Source organism: Schistocerca serialis, chromosome 7, assembly GCF_023864345.2.
Source record: "Schistocerca serialis cubense isolate TAMUIC-IGC-003099 chromosome 7, iqSchSeri2.2, whole genome shotgun sequence".
NCBI classification, from domain to species: domain Eukaryota; kingdom Metazoa; phylum Arthropoda; class Insecta; order Orthoptera; family Acrididae; genus Schistocerca; species Schistocerca serialis.
The window spans coordinates 49,917,661-49,935,825 of record NC_064644.1 but is presented as its reverse complement, the minus strand read 5'-3'; positions in this window follow the sequence as shown (position 1 = coordinate 49,935,825).

Sequence of the window (18,165 nt, the reverse complement as noted above, 5' to 3'; positions counted from 1 at the left end):
TTAAACTTATGTAAAAACACTGTGAACTTATGCACCAGTCCAATATTTATTGAGTCTTGTGTTGTGTTCATCTGAAACCAGTTACTTTTTGAATATTTTGCGTCAGTTGAAAATTTGTGCCAGGTCGGGACTTATGATGTATTTACGTAATCTATTATCAAAGTGATGTCAACTGGGACGCTTAACAACAAACTCTTTGACCCTAACCAAAACTTATGTAAGTAAATTTCTTTTTTTCTTATACATGAGACATATTTCTTACGGCAGAAGAGTATTGCTGGTTGTTTGCTATTCAATTAATACTTTATAGTGCTTACAAACCTGTATGTTGGGATTTCTGTAAGAAATCCGTATTTCGCATGTTGAAACCAATTTAATGCATTGCCCTACATTTTGCTACCGAGAACTGAATATCGACAACAACAAAAGACCATGTCAGTGTAACAGGTTTCATACGGTACCAAATTGTTTGACTATTCTAAAATTATATCATATAGGATGTCCCTTTCAAATGTCCCAGATTTCAAAAACCAAGAAAAAACAACAGTAGATTAAACAGTGAAATTCGACCATACCCTACAGCATCTCACAGAATTTATATTCTTGCGACAGACGGGCCACCTACGGGCCATAGAGCATCATTATCGTATGGAGTGAAAATCGCGATCGCACAGCAGAGCGCGCAAACTAGTGTGATTTCCATAAACAAATTCGTCGATTACTGTGCAAAGGACTTATCATAGGGGGATGTGAACCACTGATGCTAAAACAGTTGTAAGGAATGGCGTCGTAAGTTTCTGGCAACTGAAAGTGTTCTGAAACATTCTGGCGATGTGCGTCGTTGTGTTTCCGAAGCGACAGAGGACGACATCACACAAGCTTTTCTCAGAAGCGCACTCGAGTCAGTTCGGCAGGCACCTAGAAAACTTGGTGTACCCCAAGCAGCACCCCAGCGTCTTCGTTTGTGTACTTACAAAGTGCAAGTTCTGCAAAATCTGATGCCGAACTACAAACCATGCCGATAACAGTTTGCTACAGACATGCTGCAGTGTACTAACACGAATGTCATCTTCCTGGAAAGAAATTTGTTCTCAAAGGAGGCAACATTTCACGTATCAGGAACGGTTTATCGGCACAATGTTCGTATTTGGGGCTCGAAACATCCGCATGCTGTCATTGAACATGTTCATTGTAGGCCTAAATACATAGTTCGCCAGAAGAATGTATACACTCTTTGTCAGGCTCTATCGGGAGATCTACACTCCTGGAAATGGAAAAAAGAACACATTGACACCGGTGTGTCAGACCCACCATACTTGCTCCGGACACTGCGAGAGGGCTGTATAAGCAATGATCACATGCACGGCACAGCGGGTACACCAGGAACCGCGGTGTTGGCCGTCGAATGGCGCTAGCTGCGCAGCATTTGTGCACCGCCGCCGTCAGTGTCAGCCAGTTTGCCGTGGCATACGGAGCTCCATCGCAGTCTTTAACACTGGTAGCATGCCGCGACAGCGTGGACGTGAACCGTATGTGCAGTTGACGGACTTTGAGCGAGGGCGTATAGTGAGCATGCGGGAGGCCGGGTGGACGTACCGCCGAATTGCTCAACACGTGGGGCGTGAGGTCTCCACAGTACATCGATGTTGTCGCCAGTGGTCGGCGGAAGGTGCACGTGCCCGTCGACCTGGGACCGGACCGCAGCGACGCACGGATGCACGCCAAGACCGTAGGATCCTACGCAGTGCCGTAGGGGACCGCACCGCCACTTCCCAGCAAATTAGGGACACTGTTGCTCATGGGGTATCGGCGAGGACCATTCGCAACCGTCTCCATGAAGCTGGGCTACGGTCCCGCACACCGTTAGGCCGTCTTCCGCTCACGCCCCAACATCGTGCAGCCCGCCTCCAGTGGTGTCGCGACAGGCGTGAATGGAGGGACGAATGGAGACGTGTCGTCTTCAGCGATGAGAGTCGCTTCTGCCTTGGTGCCAATGATGGTCGTATGCGTGTTTGGCGCCGTGCAGGTGAGCGCCACAATCAGGACTGCATACGACCGAGGCACACAGGGCCAACACCCGGCATCATGGTGTGGGGAGCGATCTCCTACACTGGCCGTACACCACTGGTGATCGTCGAGGGGACACTGAATAGTGCACGGTACATCCAAACCGTCATCGAACCCATCGTTTTACCATTCCTAGACCGGCAAGGGAACTTGCTGTTCCAACAGGACAATGCACGTCCGCATGTATCCCGTGCCACCCAAAGTGCTCTAGAAGGTGTGCGTCAACTACCCTGGCCAGCAAGATCTCCAGATCTGTCCCCCATTGAGCATGTTTGGGACTGGATGAAGCGTCGTCTCACGCGGTCTGCACGTCCAGCACGAACGCTGGTCCAACTGAGGCGCCAGGTGGAAATGGCATGGCAAGCCGTTCCACAGGACTACATCCAGCATCTCTACGATCGTCTCCATGGGAGAATAGCAGCCTGCATTGCTGCGAAAGGTGGATATACACTGTACTAGTGCCGACATTGTGCATGCTCTGTTGCCTGTGTCTATGTGCCTGTGGTTCTGTCAGTGTGATCATGTGATGTATCTGACACCCGGAATGTGTCAATAAAGTTTCCCCTTCCTGGGACAATGAATTCACGGTGTTCTTATTTCAATTTCCAGGAGTGTATATTGTCGTTCGATTTGAGTTACGAGTGTGTTGTAGTATGGTCTTTGGCTTAACAGATGTTAGTACTTTCATCTCGTTATTGAGAAAACAGGATGGTTGGAGCAAGCTTGACATTCGAGCAACGAAAATGTGTTATGAAGTGGTTTTTCAAGTTTGATAATGCAGTTGAAGTGCAACGTCAATGGAGGCGGGAGTCTGAAACAGATCCACAGACCCGCCTAACAATTAAATGCATCATTGACAAGTTTGAATTGCAAGTTTGTTAATTCTCTGCAGAAGTCTGCTACGCAATATGCACATGAAGTGGGGGTTAGCAGTACAAATGTACAAAGAATTCTGAAATCTGCAAAGTGGAAAGTTTACATTCCACGATTACTGCTCGTCGTTAATGCCGTCGATCCTGATAGCCAAATGCAATTTTGCGAATGGCCTCAGCAAATGGTAACTGATGACTAACAGTTTGTGACGAAAGTACTGTGGAGTCATGAGGCATAATTTAATCTTAATGGAACCGTGAATCTGCATAACAGTATGTACTGGGCACCGGAAAATCCGCATGTTTATGTGGATAAAACGAGCAATCTACCAGGTGTTCATCTGTGGTGTAGACTATCATCCAGGGGCTAAGTAGGACCCTTTTTCTTTGATGCTACTGTCACTGGAGGAGTGTAGCAGGAAATTTTACGCACGTCAGTTATTCCAGGTACACGTGTGCTTTGTGGAGCTGATGAAGAGGTCTTCTACCAACAGGATGGGGCGCCACCACAGTACCACTTAGCCGTACGAGGTTTCCTGGATGACAATTTTCCGGGGCATTGGATTGGACAAAGAGGGCCCATTGAGTACTCTTCACAGTCTCCAGATCTAACACCTATGGACTTTTACTTACAGGGAACTGTGAAAGATAACTTCTAACGACGTAAACCACGCACACTGAAGGAACTTCGCCAGGAGATTACAGCGACATATGCGGCCATCTCCGCTGTAACATTGACTGACGTAGTTGCGGCGACCGCTCGTCGTTCTGTTATGTGTATAGCCGGCAGCGGCGAACATTTGTAACATTTAAAGTAACCATGTGCTAAACTGAAGCTTGTGCAACGCATGTGATCAATTACTAAATTTAAAATAAACAATAAGTAATACTTTTCGTTCCTTAAAGTATTGATACCTTTTTTCTGGCGGACTCTATAGAACCTCTGAAGTAGGCTAATGCACCACAAGATTGTTGGACCATTCTTCTATGAAGGTAAATGGACTAGTGTATCTGGACATGTTGAAGCAGTTGGTATATCTTCAGATGAAAGACTTGAACCCAACATCACCTTTCAACAAGATGGAGCTCTGCCGCACTGGTCAACGCCTGTTCTCAAGTTACTACATGCGAAATTTCCAAGTTGCTGGATCAGGCGCGGTAGAACCACTGCCTGGCCACCACATTCCCCCGATACTGCCCCACTGGATTTCTTCGGGAAGAACCGCATGTACGCGATGAAAATGGACGAGATCACTGTGTTAAGATGTATGACTGATACGATTGCAACAGTGACAGAGGACATGTTAAGCAGAACGTGGCAAGAAACTGAATACAGACTCGATATTCTTTGTGCTAAAAATGCTTCATATGAAGAGGTGTACTGGTGAGTATTCAATAAAGTCTTTGAGAAGCTCTATTATACAGTGCGATTTCATTACTATATCTACTTTAGGCTCTTTTTAGCTGGGCCTTTGAAATGTCAGAGATTTGGAAGGGTCACCCTCAATATTAATAAAGGAATGTGATGCGTAATACTCAAATTCAATTAAAAGACTGTTTCTGAAAGCAAACAAGTGTTCGTCAGTCGCTGAAGGACAAAAGACCACGTTATAAAAATACAACAATATTCGAAACACATCAGCTGAGTCAATATTACTAAAATATAAACACAATACTAAACTATCTTCGGAAATATTACAGCCTCGCAAAATCTATGACCATTTTTGGAATCAGCGCAAATATGCCTTTAAGATGAGATATTTTATGCACAAATTCCCAGTCGTTTTAAGATTCGTAAAAATTTCACCGATTTTATTTTGCTAAGATGGCAGACATCTGTATGAAAATTATAGTCGTCTCTGGTATGGTCTCTACCACATTAAATACGGTGTCAGCCTAAATGATTCATTAGGTTTCAAAGCACTGTTTACTGATAAGTATATGACATACAAAGATAGATGGTACATGAAAAGATAGATCCACTCATCAAGTTTAAAATGCCTGCCTCAAGGCTCGCGTGCACGCTCGATGAGAGACCTGTGACGGCACCCTACAAGGTGGCGGCAACGCTGGAGAAGAGTTCTCGTGGGCTAGACTATCCTAAGTATTTGTGGGGTACGAGCGCTAAGCGTGTATTCATACGCAAATATACGAGTAGAAAAGCTACACCTGGTCACCAGTGCATTTTGCGTTGGTATCGCCAGTTTCGTGATACTGGTTGTCTGTCTAAAGGAAAAAGCATATGGCGACTGTCAGCTTCAGAAGAAATGATGGAATGTGTGCGACAGGGCTTTGTGTGCAGCCCACAAAAATCAACCGCTCGTGCAAGCCGTGATCTGGGCATTCCGCCGAAAACCGTTAAGAATGTTTTGCGGTCGTTTGGCTTTCAAACTTTTCCGTTTGCAATTGTTACAACAACTGACCCTAGATGATTATGCCTGCCAAATGTAGTTTTGTACCCAAATGCAGCAAGCTATGGAAGATTATGGTGACTTTGCGAGGACATCGATGTTCAGCGTCAAGGTAACTTTTCATCTGTCAGAAAACGTGAATTGTCACAATGTTAGAATGTGGTGTACTGTGTTGTTGCATGGCGATGTGCAGTTGGGAAGGGATTCACCAGAAGTGAATGTCATCTGTGCCACATTGAAGATAAAGGTGTATGGCCCCTTTTCCTTCATAGAGCAGATTGCGAAAAGTTCTGTGCACCTGGATATGCTGCTGTTGTGGTTGTTGCCACAACTGACTGCTGACTCCTCGACTTCCATCCGTCAACAGGACGGAGCTTCACCTCACTGGAGCACAACTGTCCATGCCTTTGTCAACAGAGATTTTCCACATCGCTTGACAGAGCGCGCTGGTCTGTGTAATGTTCCTCTGTTGCCATGCCCCCGCCCCCCCCCCCCCCCCGCCCCCCCCCCCCCTCCAGTTCACAGGATTTCTCGCGATGTGATTTCTTCCTCTTGGATTATGTTAAGAATAAAGTTTTGCTGCTGCGACCGACATTGTCGGAGACATGCTAGTGAAAGTACTTGAGGAACATTGGGATATTTGTCAGGTGACCAAGGATGCACATATTGAATATTTGTAGAATGTACCAAAAACTTGGTGGATGTATCTATCTTTTCATGTTCCACCTGTCTCTGTGTGTTGCATAGTTGTAAATAAACAGTGCTTTGAAACCCAATTAATCGTTTAGGCTAAGCCTTTAGATTCACACAAATTTAGTATGCAACAGAAAAACTCTTTTACATTAATTCTAGTACAAACGAAAATAGAGCTGGCCTTCAGGAAACTTAATTCTATTGTTAAATACATTCTTATATTTAGATTTTGTGACATCACTTCGCTCTCGTTAAATGAATTATAGAGAGAAACCAAGCGTTACTTGGAAATGAGTTGATGATGTGGTACATCATGCAAACCTGTAATACTTCCTAGTTCTGTGGATACCAATTAAATGGATATCGGCAGCAGTGCATAAACATGTCCGATGTCTGTTGGGGGCGTCTTTCGCAAGTTGTTTATGAAATAAATACTGAGCTGTAAAGACATGTTTTGATTTATCAATATTTACATTGCACATGGTTACAGAAACATGATAGCATGAGTGATCTTCGGGACCAGAGACCTGAAACCGACTTCATCCATTAAATTCATTATCACATTACGTTGATAAAATCCACAAGCCGGATTTGTGCCATGTCATATTGAATGGCTGTTGGCGAATTTCATTGACAATCATTTTTATCGATCCAAGGTGTAGCTAAAGCCACAGACCCGTACGCAAATTCCTACTTACCGTTAGCTAGTGGTTTACCCATTAGATTACCTGAGCACACCTCCATGTCTGGTCCAAAATTTCATTGACACTAACGTTTCCACGAACGATTTTCGAACCCTACTACCAGAGGTTTTGTCCGACGGGTATGTCGGAATAGCACCATTAGGGCAACTGAGTCAGTGGAGGACTGTGGCTTACGTTGGCACGAAACATATGCAGTTAAATGTTTTTATCACTATCAGTAACTTAAGTTCACAAATTATTGTAATGAGTGCAAAGACTAATCTTCGATTTACGTCAATTATTGTAGTTCGTGTAAATTCGAAACGTTAATTGAAGTTATCATTTATAGTGCGCCAGCAACAGTTAATTGCTTCCTGTACTAAAATTTTCACAACAGTTTCATAAAACTAGCGTTTTTGTCGTTTTATATACATGTGCCCGTCGTAATTCTATTTTAATGACATCAGCATTGTCTTGCTTTTGTGTTCTGTTGTTAAAGTCATGGTAACAGTGCTGTAATAATTCATTGCTGACTGCTTTCAAGGAATTTACAACATCTTTTTAAGTAGTCGCAAATATGTTTGCGACCTTATGTGAACACAGGAAACAATTACTGAGATTTAATTTTCGTATACTATCTTGGTCGCAAGTAGGATTACTGCAATCGTGACCAACATGTGAGTTTCCATCATTGTCTTTTACACACATTGGCTAAGACACATAGGACCACCTGTTTTATGATTCTAACAGTCTGATTTTAGAATGAAATTTTCACTCTACAGCGGAGTGTGCGCTGATATGAAACTTCCTGGCAGATTAAAAATGTGTGCCGGACTTGGGACCTTTGCCTTTCACGGGCAAGTGCTCTACCGACTGAGCTACCCAAGCACGACGCACGCCACGTCCTCACAGCTTTAATTCCGCCAGTACCTCGTCTCCTACCTTCCAAACTTCACAGAAGCTCTCCTGCGAACCTTGCAGAACTAGCAGTCCTGGAAGAAAGGATATTGCGGAGACATAGCTTTGCTACAGCCGGGACACAGTTTTAATCTGCAAGGAAGTTTCGTATCAGCGCACACACTGCTGTAGAGTGAAAATTTCATTCTAGAAACATCCCCCAGGCTGTGGCTACCATTGAGTATCCTGTCTGTTCTGTAATTATGTAGAAAGACATTTTTTCTATTTAATGCTGGTTGTAATCAAAAAATTTGTAATATGTATGTCTATTTCAGCATTTGAAGTAAAAGGAAGAGGTTCTAATTGGCCGAAAAATCGACACAGTTACATTAACACATTACTGAATCTGCAGAATGAACATATTTGTTAATAGCTTTATGGTAGAAGCGACTGCTTTGTTGAAACACTGTTCCCGTTGGAAGATTATGGTATAACACTATACACAAGTACCACATCAGTCCTGATAGATAACCACACAAGTCACACTTTAATCAAACACTCCTATACATCGTCTTATTCTTGTATGGTTCTACAAATATAGCTTTCAGAATGGGCTGCTTTTATGAATAATACAAACTCAAGTGTATACTTCGATGGCCGAGTGAAATGGTGGACATAGTAGAAAATACTAAATATATAATATTGTAACGGTCTACGGGTTGCGCGCAGCCATACAATATGTAACACGCGCTCGCCAGCCGACCTGTCTGGAATGCTGACGATTCGCTTGGTCAGTAGACGCGCGTCGACCGCAGTGCGACGCAGCGGTAAGTGACTGGCCGCCGTCCGCAGCGGGCAGTACTAACTAGCGCGGCCGAGGGCGCGAATGTCTCTCTTCTTAGCTCACCATGGAGCTTTTCGATACGACCGTAATTAGGACGCCAGACTTTCAAAATCTTTTCTTAATGAATTTACTTTATTTACTAGCGATTCACCAAGGACATTAACATATTTAATCACACTAGGTGAATGTGGAAAGAGTTGCCAGGAAGTAACTGATGGAAAATAAAATTACCTTTAACAAATGTGAATTTTATTCCTAAAAGCCTTTTCAAAAACAGAATTAAAATTACAATCAGAAAGCAACCTCGAAATATCAAGTTACAATTATTCAGAGGCAGAATAACAAAAAAATTTTTTTTACAGTAGGAGCCTTCGGGATGAGAAGCTTCCGCTCCCTTTCAACACGGCCGTAGTCACGAACGACCTCTGAAAAACTACACTGGTGCAAATCTGCAACACACCAGATTACTTTAAACTAAAAATTTTAACAACTCACACAAACACATTAACTATGCACCCCGTAAGAGGGATGGAAATGGTACAAACACTGACACTAAGAAATTATTTGCCACAAAAAGTGCAATTTGTTTTTAAAAGGGTGGCAACTTTATAAAACCCATGAAATTCAGACTTACATGAAATGTACAACATGCTCTACATTACACATATACCGCCTCGCAAGATGATAGGCAAGATAAAAACATATTTCAGGAATTCGGCCTTTACCTTAATTCTATAAATTCGTTAACACCGAATCCGACAAACATGACAGAGGCAGCTATTAACGTACGGCAGATTGACCGGGGGGGGGGGGGGGGGGGATTACTAAACAACCCGAACCGCAGATTGCTGTAAACCTCCGCAATTCCACAAGGGAAAAACGGACCGCCCAATTCACAAATAACCACCTTCACGCGAGTGGGCAAACGGAGAAGAATGGTGGGACGACCCCCAAACAAAGCGGCTGGTGACCTCACCAAGAAAACAAGTAGAATTTAACAAGTAAATGAAACAACATATCTCCAACCACTTAACTTCTAATAAACTGCGATTTCTGTCGAAGACCTGGCGCAGCACCCCCAACGCTCTCCCGAACCGTCCGCTGCCAGCCGCTTCAACGGACGCAGGAAGGCGCGCCGATCTCCCGTCTCACGGCGTCGCAGCTCGCACCAGCCAGACCGATGTTGTGGTTTCGCTCCTGTTCGTTTCTTGTGAACCGCGAAGCCACTACCCCTTCTATACGGCGCTGCCCACTGGACTGACGTGGGGACCTCACATTCGCCGACGCTCAAGGCGGACAAGTCATCTCGCGTCTCAGTGCGCGACCGACCATCCGACCGATCCCACCGCCAATGACCGTTGCCCGAGCAACTCGAGCAGACTGGCGGCCTAACGCGCAGACTCAGATGCAGCAACTCAGCCCCTACCGGGCGACCACTAGCTAAGTTCTGTTACTGGCGGTGTGGCAAGACTCATTTTCTGGCTTTAAATTTGATCCAAAGGATAGATATACTAGCACTCCGACGACAGAGAGACAGACACTAACTATCGTACAAATTCAAACGAGAGACAGACCAGCAACTGGTGACGCGAGACTGACCTAGCCTCACTCCGACTGACCCCCTGACCAGAATCACCGAGACTGACAGACTAACCTCTTTGCCGGGCTCATAGCGCCCCTTAAATGCACGTGAACAGGCAACTTTTCCCCTTTCCCACCAGAGGGAGACACCAAAGCTGCGACTGCCACAGCGGCGCCACCGCCAGAATCGGAGGGCGACTGCTTTACACTACGCGATGCGGCGCGCTCTTCAAAACAGCAATTTTTCCACGGCTCAACAGTGATGATGGGTACGCGTAGCGTGCGTGTTTTATAATCCGTCTTTGTTAATAAATCTGATTAAACTTACTTCTCGTTTTCTCGTATTGCTGTACCTCAAGGACCCACCTCTAACAAATACTGACAAATATTTTGCCTAATTATCATCCTGGGCAGTAACACAAACTACCCCCTTATGGAAGTCGTGTCAGCATGGGGATAATTATGGAAAATCTTCAGTCCCGAAGAGGTGCAGTACAACGTGGACTTCGAGCAGCAGCAGCAGCGTGAACATCTTCCGACTACGCGGGGACATCCAACACTGGAATTCAGGTTCGTCTACTCCAGTTTGGCTAGAATATGAAACGCAGTGATGGATTTTTATTTTACATTGAGTGACTCATTGGCGTTAAATTAGCCAAAATGTTGCAATCCAGTCAGAGTAACGTTGTCGACCTACAAACTGTTATTAATGAACTGCAAGAAGAGATTCGGCAGTTAAAAGCAGAAAGAAGCGAGCGTAACATTCCGAAAGACTTGTCAAATGATAGTTCATGCAGTACAACTACAATAAAGAATTTTTCATTATTGCCATCAGTACCAGTGTTTAGTGGGAAAACCAAAGATGACGTGAAAGTGTTTTTTCGTAAACTTGAAGGTGCCGCCCTGTTAGGATCATGGACAGATTCCCATAAGCTAGTGTTTGCCAAATTAAGAATTCAGGGAGCAGCACAAGATTTCATTAGCGCGGAGCCTACTTGCGTGGAAACAGAAGATTACAATGAGCTTAGAACAATTGTTGTTCAGAGATTTAAACGTAAAAAAGCGATCAGATTTTACAGAGAGCCGCTTTACAGTTTGCGAATGCGACAAAACGAATCTATCGAGCAGTTTGCCGAAAGAATTCGAAACATCAACGCTCAAACGTACGAGTTAGTAGAAGATGAAAATGAAAATGCATTCAGTTGTTCGAAGCCGACCAGAGAGCCTTGGACACATTCATTGCACAGAGAGGAAGTAAGCAAAGGTGGTAGACTGGCGCGATGTAAAACGTTTCAGGAAGCAGTAGAATCAGCTGTTGTTTTCGTTGAAGCACTAAGACGACCGAATGAGATGTAGAAGCAAGAACGCAGAGTTTTCAACACGACAGTACACTGCTACAGATGCAATAAGCTGGGTCACAAGCGTAAGGATTGCAAAGAGAATCAAATCTGCTATCATTGCTGGATGCAGGGTCATGTTTCGAGAAATTGTCGCAACAAGAACAAAGGTAATGCGAACAACAGACATTCTGCCAGATCTTTAAACGAGTACGGGGACGTACGGGCCACCACTCCCTCCACCCCTTGCCAGAGACAGTGGTTCCTGTTAGTTCCAGTGAAAATCAGACCGAAAATGACTTCGTGATAGGTGCTGCATATCGTGGGAGAAACATCAAACTACTTATTCACACAGGAGCACAAATCTCATTAATGTGGTGTGGCATAGATAAACGGGATAAACTGAAACCGCCGCAATTAAAAGTGCGAGGATTAAACGGAGGGAAGCTACGTAACTATGGAGAAGTTGACGTAGAATTAATTCTTGGCCAAGGCCAAGATGAGGGTGAAAATAAAGATAAATACACAGCAAGGGTGGAAGTAGTTTCAAATAACGAAACGCGTTACGACGGTGTACTTGGATTTGATTTATTGTCCGCTAACGAGGCAGAGATATTTTTCGCAGAAAGAAAGATCAGACTAGGCCGTAGCAACTACAACCTAGGAAATCGTTCTTCAGACCATACTCAAAGGAGCAGCAATACTCAGTTCAAACTGTCCGAGTCGATGTTCAAATTGATCAGCCTCAGCAAATTCTCAAGGGAGCAGGAAAGACAATCTACGTTGAAATTAAGTCACACCGATGCAAGGAAGGAAGTCTGTTATTAATTGAGCGATCCGAGAAAAGTGAGTTACTGGATATAATGCATTGTTATGTTGCTAGAAGTGTAGGTGTCGCTACAATGGTGAGACAGAATGTCGCAGAAGTCCCGGTTACAATAACAAATATGAGCAATGAGGATGATGTTTTGCCACGAGGAACGAAAGTTGCTGAAATGTCGAGCGTAAGTTACAGTGACGTAATACAGATTCCAGATTAGGTAACAAATGCTGCAGTTATAAACACGGATTTTTGTAACAGTACCGCAAAATTGCAACGAGGAGACGAAGTTAATAATGAACTGAAGCGCAAGATTTGCAAGAAGATAGAAAATTTGACAGCTGATGAACAGAAGATTTTACGCCTGTTTAGTTGGAGTACGCAGATTTATTCCGAGAACGTGCAAATTTACCTGTCACTCATTTAGTTCAGCATCGTATTCATACAGGGAATGCAGCACCAATCACACAGAAACCTTACCGAATACCATTCAGTCAAAGAGAGTTGGCAGAAAACATGGTTAAAGAACAATTAGAAGCCGGAATCATAAAACCAAGAGACCCTTTAGACCCACCATGGTGTTCGCCTGTTGTAAAGAAGAAATCAATTTCTGGAGAACCACAGTTCCGTTTTTGTGTTGATTAGCGATCTTTGAATGCTGTGAACACACCCAACATTTACCTCTTACCAAATTTAGCGGAAACCTTGGATTACTTGGGTAGATGTCGGCCGGCCGCGGTCGTCTAGCGGTTCTAGGCGCTCAGTCCGGAGCCGCGCGACTGCTACAGTCGCAGGTTCGAATCCTGCCTCGGGCATGGATGTGTGTGATGTCCTTAGGTTAGTTAGGTTTAAGTAGTTCTAAGTTCTAGGGGACTGATCACCATAGATGTTAAGTCCCATAGTGCTCAGAGCCATTTGAACCATTTTTTTGGTAGATGTCGAATTTTTTCAGTAGGTGATTTAACAAGTGGTTATCTCCAGTTAGCAGTGCATCCAGATGATCAATCAAACAATTCATTTGTAACAGCAACAGGATTATACAAGTGTCATCATATGCCATTTGGACTTCGTAATGCTCCAGCTACATTTCAACGCCTGATGGATTCAGTTTTACGAGGGCTCAACCCAACACAAGCACTTGTTTACCTAGAGAATGTAATTATTTTTAGTGAGAACACGAAGCAGCATACTGAGAGACTACAAGCTGCTTTTGAGCGTATAAGAAGCGCAAACCTGCCTTTATCAATAGATAAATACCATTTTGCACAAAGTAAAGTTAACTATCTTGGTCACCAGTGAAGGTGTTCGACCTGATCCAAAATTAATTGAGGATGTAAAGAATTTTCCTGAACCACAGAGTTTGAAGGAACTACAATCATTCTGCAGTCCGGAACCGCGGGACTGCTACGGTCGCAGGTTCGAATCCTGCCTCGGGCATGGGTGTGTGTGATGTCCTTAGGTTAGTTAGGTTTAAGTAGTTCTAAGTTCTAGGGGACTTATGACCTAAGATGTTGAGTCCCATAGTGCTCAGAGCCAACTACAATCATTCTTGGGACTGTAAAATTTCTACAGACGATTTATAGTCCGTTATGCGAGTATAGCTCTTCCATTGACACAGCTACTGAAGAAAGGAACCACATTTAATTGGTCAACAGAGTGCAAAAAGGCAATGGAACAACTTAAAACTGCTCTAACCACAGCCCCAACGTTAGCCTATCCGGATTTCAGTAAACCTTTTATTCTTTTAACAGATGCATCCAATTTTGCTATAGGTGCAATCTTGTCTCAAGAAGTGGATGGTCATGAACATCCAATCTCAATTGCTTCCAGACAATTAAACAAAGCAGAATGTAATTATACTACTAATGAGAAGGAGTTTTGTGCTTTGTGCTCTGGTTTTTGGTATAACACATATGTTTCTTAACAGGAAGAGAATTCACAGTTATTATAGATCACGTTGCTCATAAATGGTAATTGAGCTTAGAGGATACAAGTTCCAGATTAACAAGATGGGCATTAAGACTGAGTGAATACCAGTTTAAGGTTATTCACCGACCTGGTAAATAACATTTGAATGCTGATGCAATGAGTCGAGAAGTCAATGTTTGTCTTACAATAAGTCGAGAAGAAGAGTTAAAGGCAGCTCACGAAGAAGATCCACAATGCAAATTATGGAAAAATGATCATAGTTTTGTCGAAATAGATGGATTATTGTACAAAATCACTAGTAAAGGAAACCGCCTAGTTATTCCAGAAAGCATGAAAGAGCAAATCATGAGAGAACAACACGATTTTTTATTATCAGGACATTGTGGTAAAAAAGGAACAAACATAAAAACAGCTCAACTGTTTTGGTGCTCGAGTCGCAAAGCTGACGTTTTCGAGTTTGTTTCACAAAGTGATTCCTGTAACAGACGGCACACTGTAGGGAAAAGTAGATCACCATTGCAAGAACTGCCAGAGACAAGTGAACCATTTGAATGAGTAGGACTAGATGTCACAGGGCCGTTGCATAAGACTAAAGATGGAAACAAATACATATTGACAATGTTAGACAATTTCTCTATATACCTTCTCATGATACCAGTACCTGATCAGAGCGCTGAGACTATAGCTAAAGTTTTTGTAAAAGAATCGATTCTTAAGTTTGGATCACCATTAAGTACACTCCTGGAAATGGAAAAAAGAACACATTGACACCGGTGTGTCAGACCCACCATACTTGCTCCGGACACTGCGAGAGGGCTGTACAAGCAATGATCACACGCACGGCACAGCGGACACACCAGGAACCGCGGTGTTGGCCGTCGAATGGCGCTAGCTGCGCAGCATTTGTGCACCGCCGCCGTCAGTGTCAGCCAGTTTGCCGTGTCATACGGAGCTCCATCGCAATCTTTAACACTGGTAGCATGCCGCGACAGCGTGGACGTGAACCGTATGTGCAGTTGACGGACTTTGAGCGAGGGCGTATAGTGGGCATGTGGGAGGCCGGGTGGACGTACCGCCGAATTGCTCAACACGTGGGGCGTGAGGTCTCCACAGTACATCGATGTTGTCGCCAGTGGTCGGCGGAAGGTGCACGTGCCCGTCGACCTGGGACCGGACCGCAGAGACGCACGGATGCACGCCAAGACCGTAGGATCCTACGCAGTGCCGTAGGGGACCGCACCGCCACTTCCCAGCAAATTATGGACACTGTTGCTCCTGGGGTATCGGCGAGGACCATTCGCAACCGTCTCCATGAGGCCGGGCTACGGTCCCGCACACCGTTAGGCCGTCTTCCGCTCACGCCCCAACATCGTGCAGCCCGCCTCCAGTGGTGTCGCGACAGGCGTGAATGGAGGGACGAATGGAGACGTGTCGTCTTCAGCGATGAGAGTCGCTTCTGCCTTGGTGCCAATGATGGTCGTATGCGTGTTTGGCGCCGTGCAGGTGAGCGCCACAATCAGGACTGCATACGACCGAGGCACACAGGGCCAACACCCGGCATCATGGTGTGGGGAGCGATCTCCCACACTGGCCGTACACCACTGGTGATCGTCGAGGGAAACTGAATAGTGCACGGTACATCCAAACCGTCATCGAACCCATCGTTGTACCATTCCTAGACCGGAAAGGGAACTTGCTGTCCCAACAGGACAATGCACGTCCGCATGTATCCCGTGCCACCCAACGTGCTCTAGAAGGTGAAGTCAACTACCCTGGCCAACAAGATCTCCGGATCTGTCCCCCATTGAGCATGTTTGGGACTGGATGAAGCGTCGTCTCACGCGGTCTGCACGTCCAGCACGAACGCTGGTCCAACTGAGGCGCCAGGTGGAAATGGCATGGCAAGCCGTTCCACAGGACTACATCCAGCATCTCTACGATCGTCTCCATGGGAGAATAGCAGCCTGCATTGCTGCGAAAGGTGGATATACACTGTACTAGTGCCGACATTGTGCATGCTCTGTTGCCTGTGTCTATGTGCCTGTGGTTCTGTCAGTGTGATCATGTGATGTATCTGACCCCAGGAATGTGTCAATAAAGTTTCCCCTTCCTGGGACAATGAATTCACGGTGTTCTTATTTCAATTTCCAGGAGTGTATAATTAGTGATCAAGGAACGAATTTTATGAGTGAATTACTTAAATAGACTTGTAAGCTCATGCAAATAACTCAGTTAAGGAATACATCAGCACACCCTGGAGGAAATGGAAGAGTCGAACGAGTCCACAGAACAATTATTAAAATGGTTAGCCATTATGTAAGCAGCAAACACGACAATTGGGATGTCTGTTTACCATATTTGATAAGTTGTTAGAATGCCAAAATGCACAGCTCAACTGGCCTAAGTCCATATGAAATCGTCTACGGAAGAAGAATGCACTCACCCTTGGACTTTGCACGATCGACTGCCGGAATCAGCAATGAACATGTAAGGGATCTAGCACGCAAGCTAAAGGAAGCACGGAGGGGAGTGAAACAGCGAAATCATCAATCCTTTCTTCAGCAAGCAAGACAACACGACAGCCAAGCAGCAGTGCCATAGTATCGAGTTGGAGATCTTGTGTATCTGAGCAACGTGGAGTTAAAGAAGAGTCAAGTGAAAAATTTAAGAAGTTTTGGAAAGGACCATATCCAATATTGGAGGTGTTGTCGACAGTCACTCTTAAGCTCAAATTGCCCTTTCGTTCGATTGTCTTTCATGTCAATCGTGTAAAGCCATTTCTGGGTAGGTTTCCTGTAGTATCGCAAGACGACGAGGACCGACCGAGAGGCAGACCTGCTGTTCTCAAACCCAGGAAGCGAGAGTGGCGAGGTCGCAGTCCAGACTTCGAGGCCGAGGCATCGCCACGTTCCGAGTGATCCTGTTCCAGACACCCTTACAATCTGTGCAAACGTGTGTAGTGTGTGAGAGTGCAATGCGTATGATTATTTCAGCCATGTGAGTATGTGAATGTGTTGTGAAAATTTAGTATTGAAGCTATTGCACGAGTGCAAAGTGAAACTAAATCTTTTATTCCACAGGTTACCACAAGAAAGTCATTTATTTTATGTTTATTGTTAGCTCTAGTATTTAGAACTAATTAACCATGTTCATTTTTATTCTAATGTTTGCTGTGATAGGGTATTCTACTAATGCTGCAGTAACAGTACTACAGAGTACAGGTGTTTTGTTTGAACCACGATCGGACATGGTAGTTTCAACAACTAATTCAAAATTTGTCCTCAAGTACAATCTGAGTGAAATCCAGTAACAGTTCAGTTCTGTAAAGAAGCAAGTTGATCTAATCCGTTCTGTTATGGGTAACGATACGACTTTGGAAATGGGTAAATCTTGGTATAATAACTGGATCACAGCTAAAATGCAGGTAGAGTCTACATTTGCTAATTATGAGCAAGAGATTTACCGTTTTTTAAAGCTTTTGTCACACAAAACTTTAATTAGGCATAAACGTGCCTGGTTTGATTTTGGAGGGAGTGTCCTTTGTCTGTATTTGGTACTTTAACTAGTCGAGATCTGCTGGAAGTTAAAGGCAAAATATTAGCTCTTGAAGAACAGTCCAGTACAGATTCAACTAACCTCTCTAATGAAATTATCGTATTAAAGAATATGCAAAGAACCATTACTAACCACACAGTTTTCATTGAACAGATTGTAAAGCAAATTATCTTACATTTCCACGTAATTCGTAATGAAACTAACGCAAGTATCCGAGAATTATTGCAAGGATTAAATGCTGTCAGTGCACACTTTGATTTAAACACACTTTTGTTAAGGATTACTGATAGTTTACCAAATGCTGTCATTGATGCCCTTAACTTAAGAACAGCCTTAGAAAGTAGTTCAAATGATTGTTTGAGCAGTGTACTACTACATCCAGAACAATTTTTACAGGTCCTACAATCAATTGAGCGAAAGCTAGATGCAACCTATACTATGATTTACCCTGTTTACTCTTACAATTTATACGATTA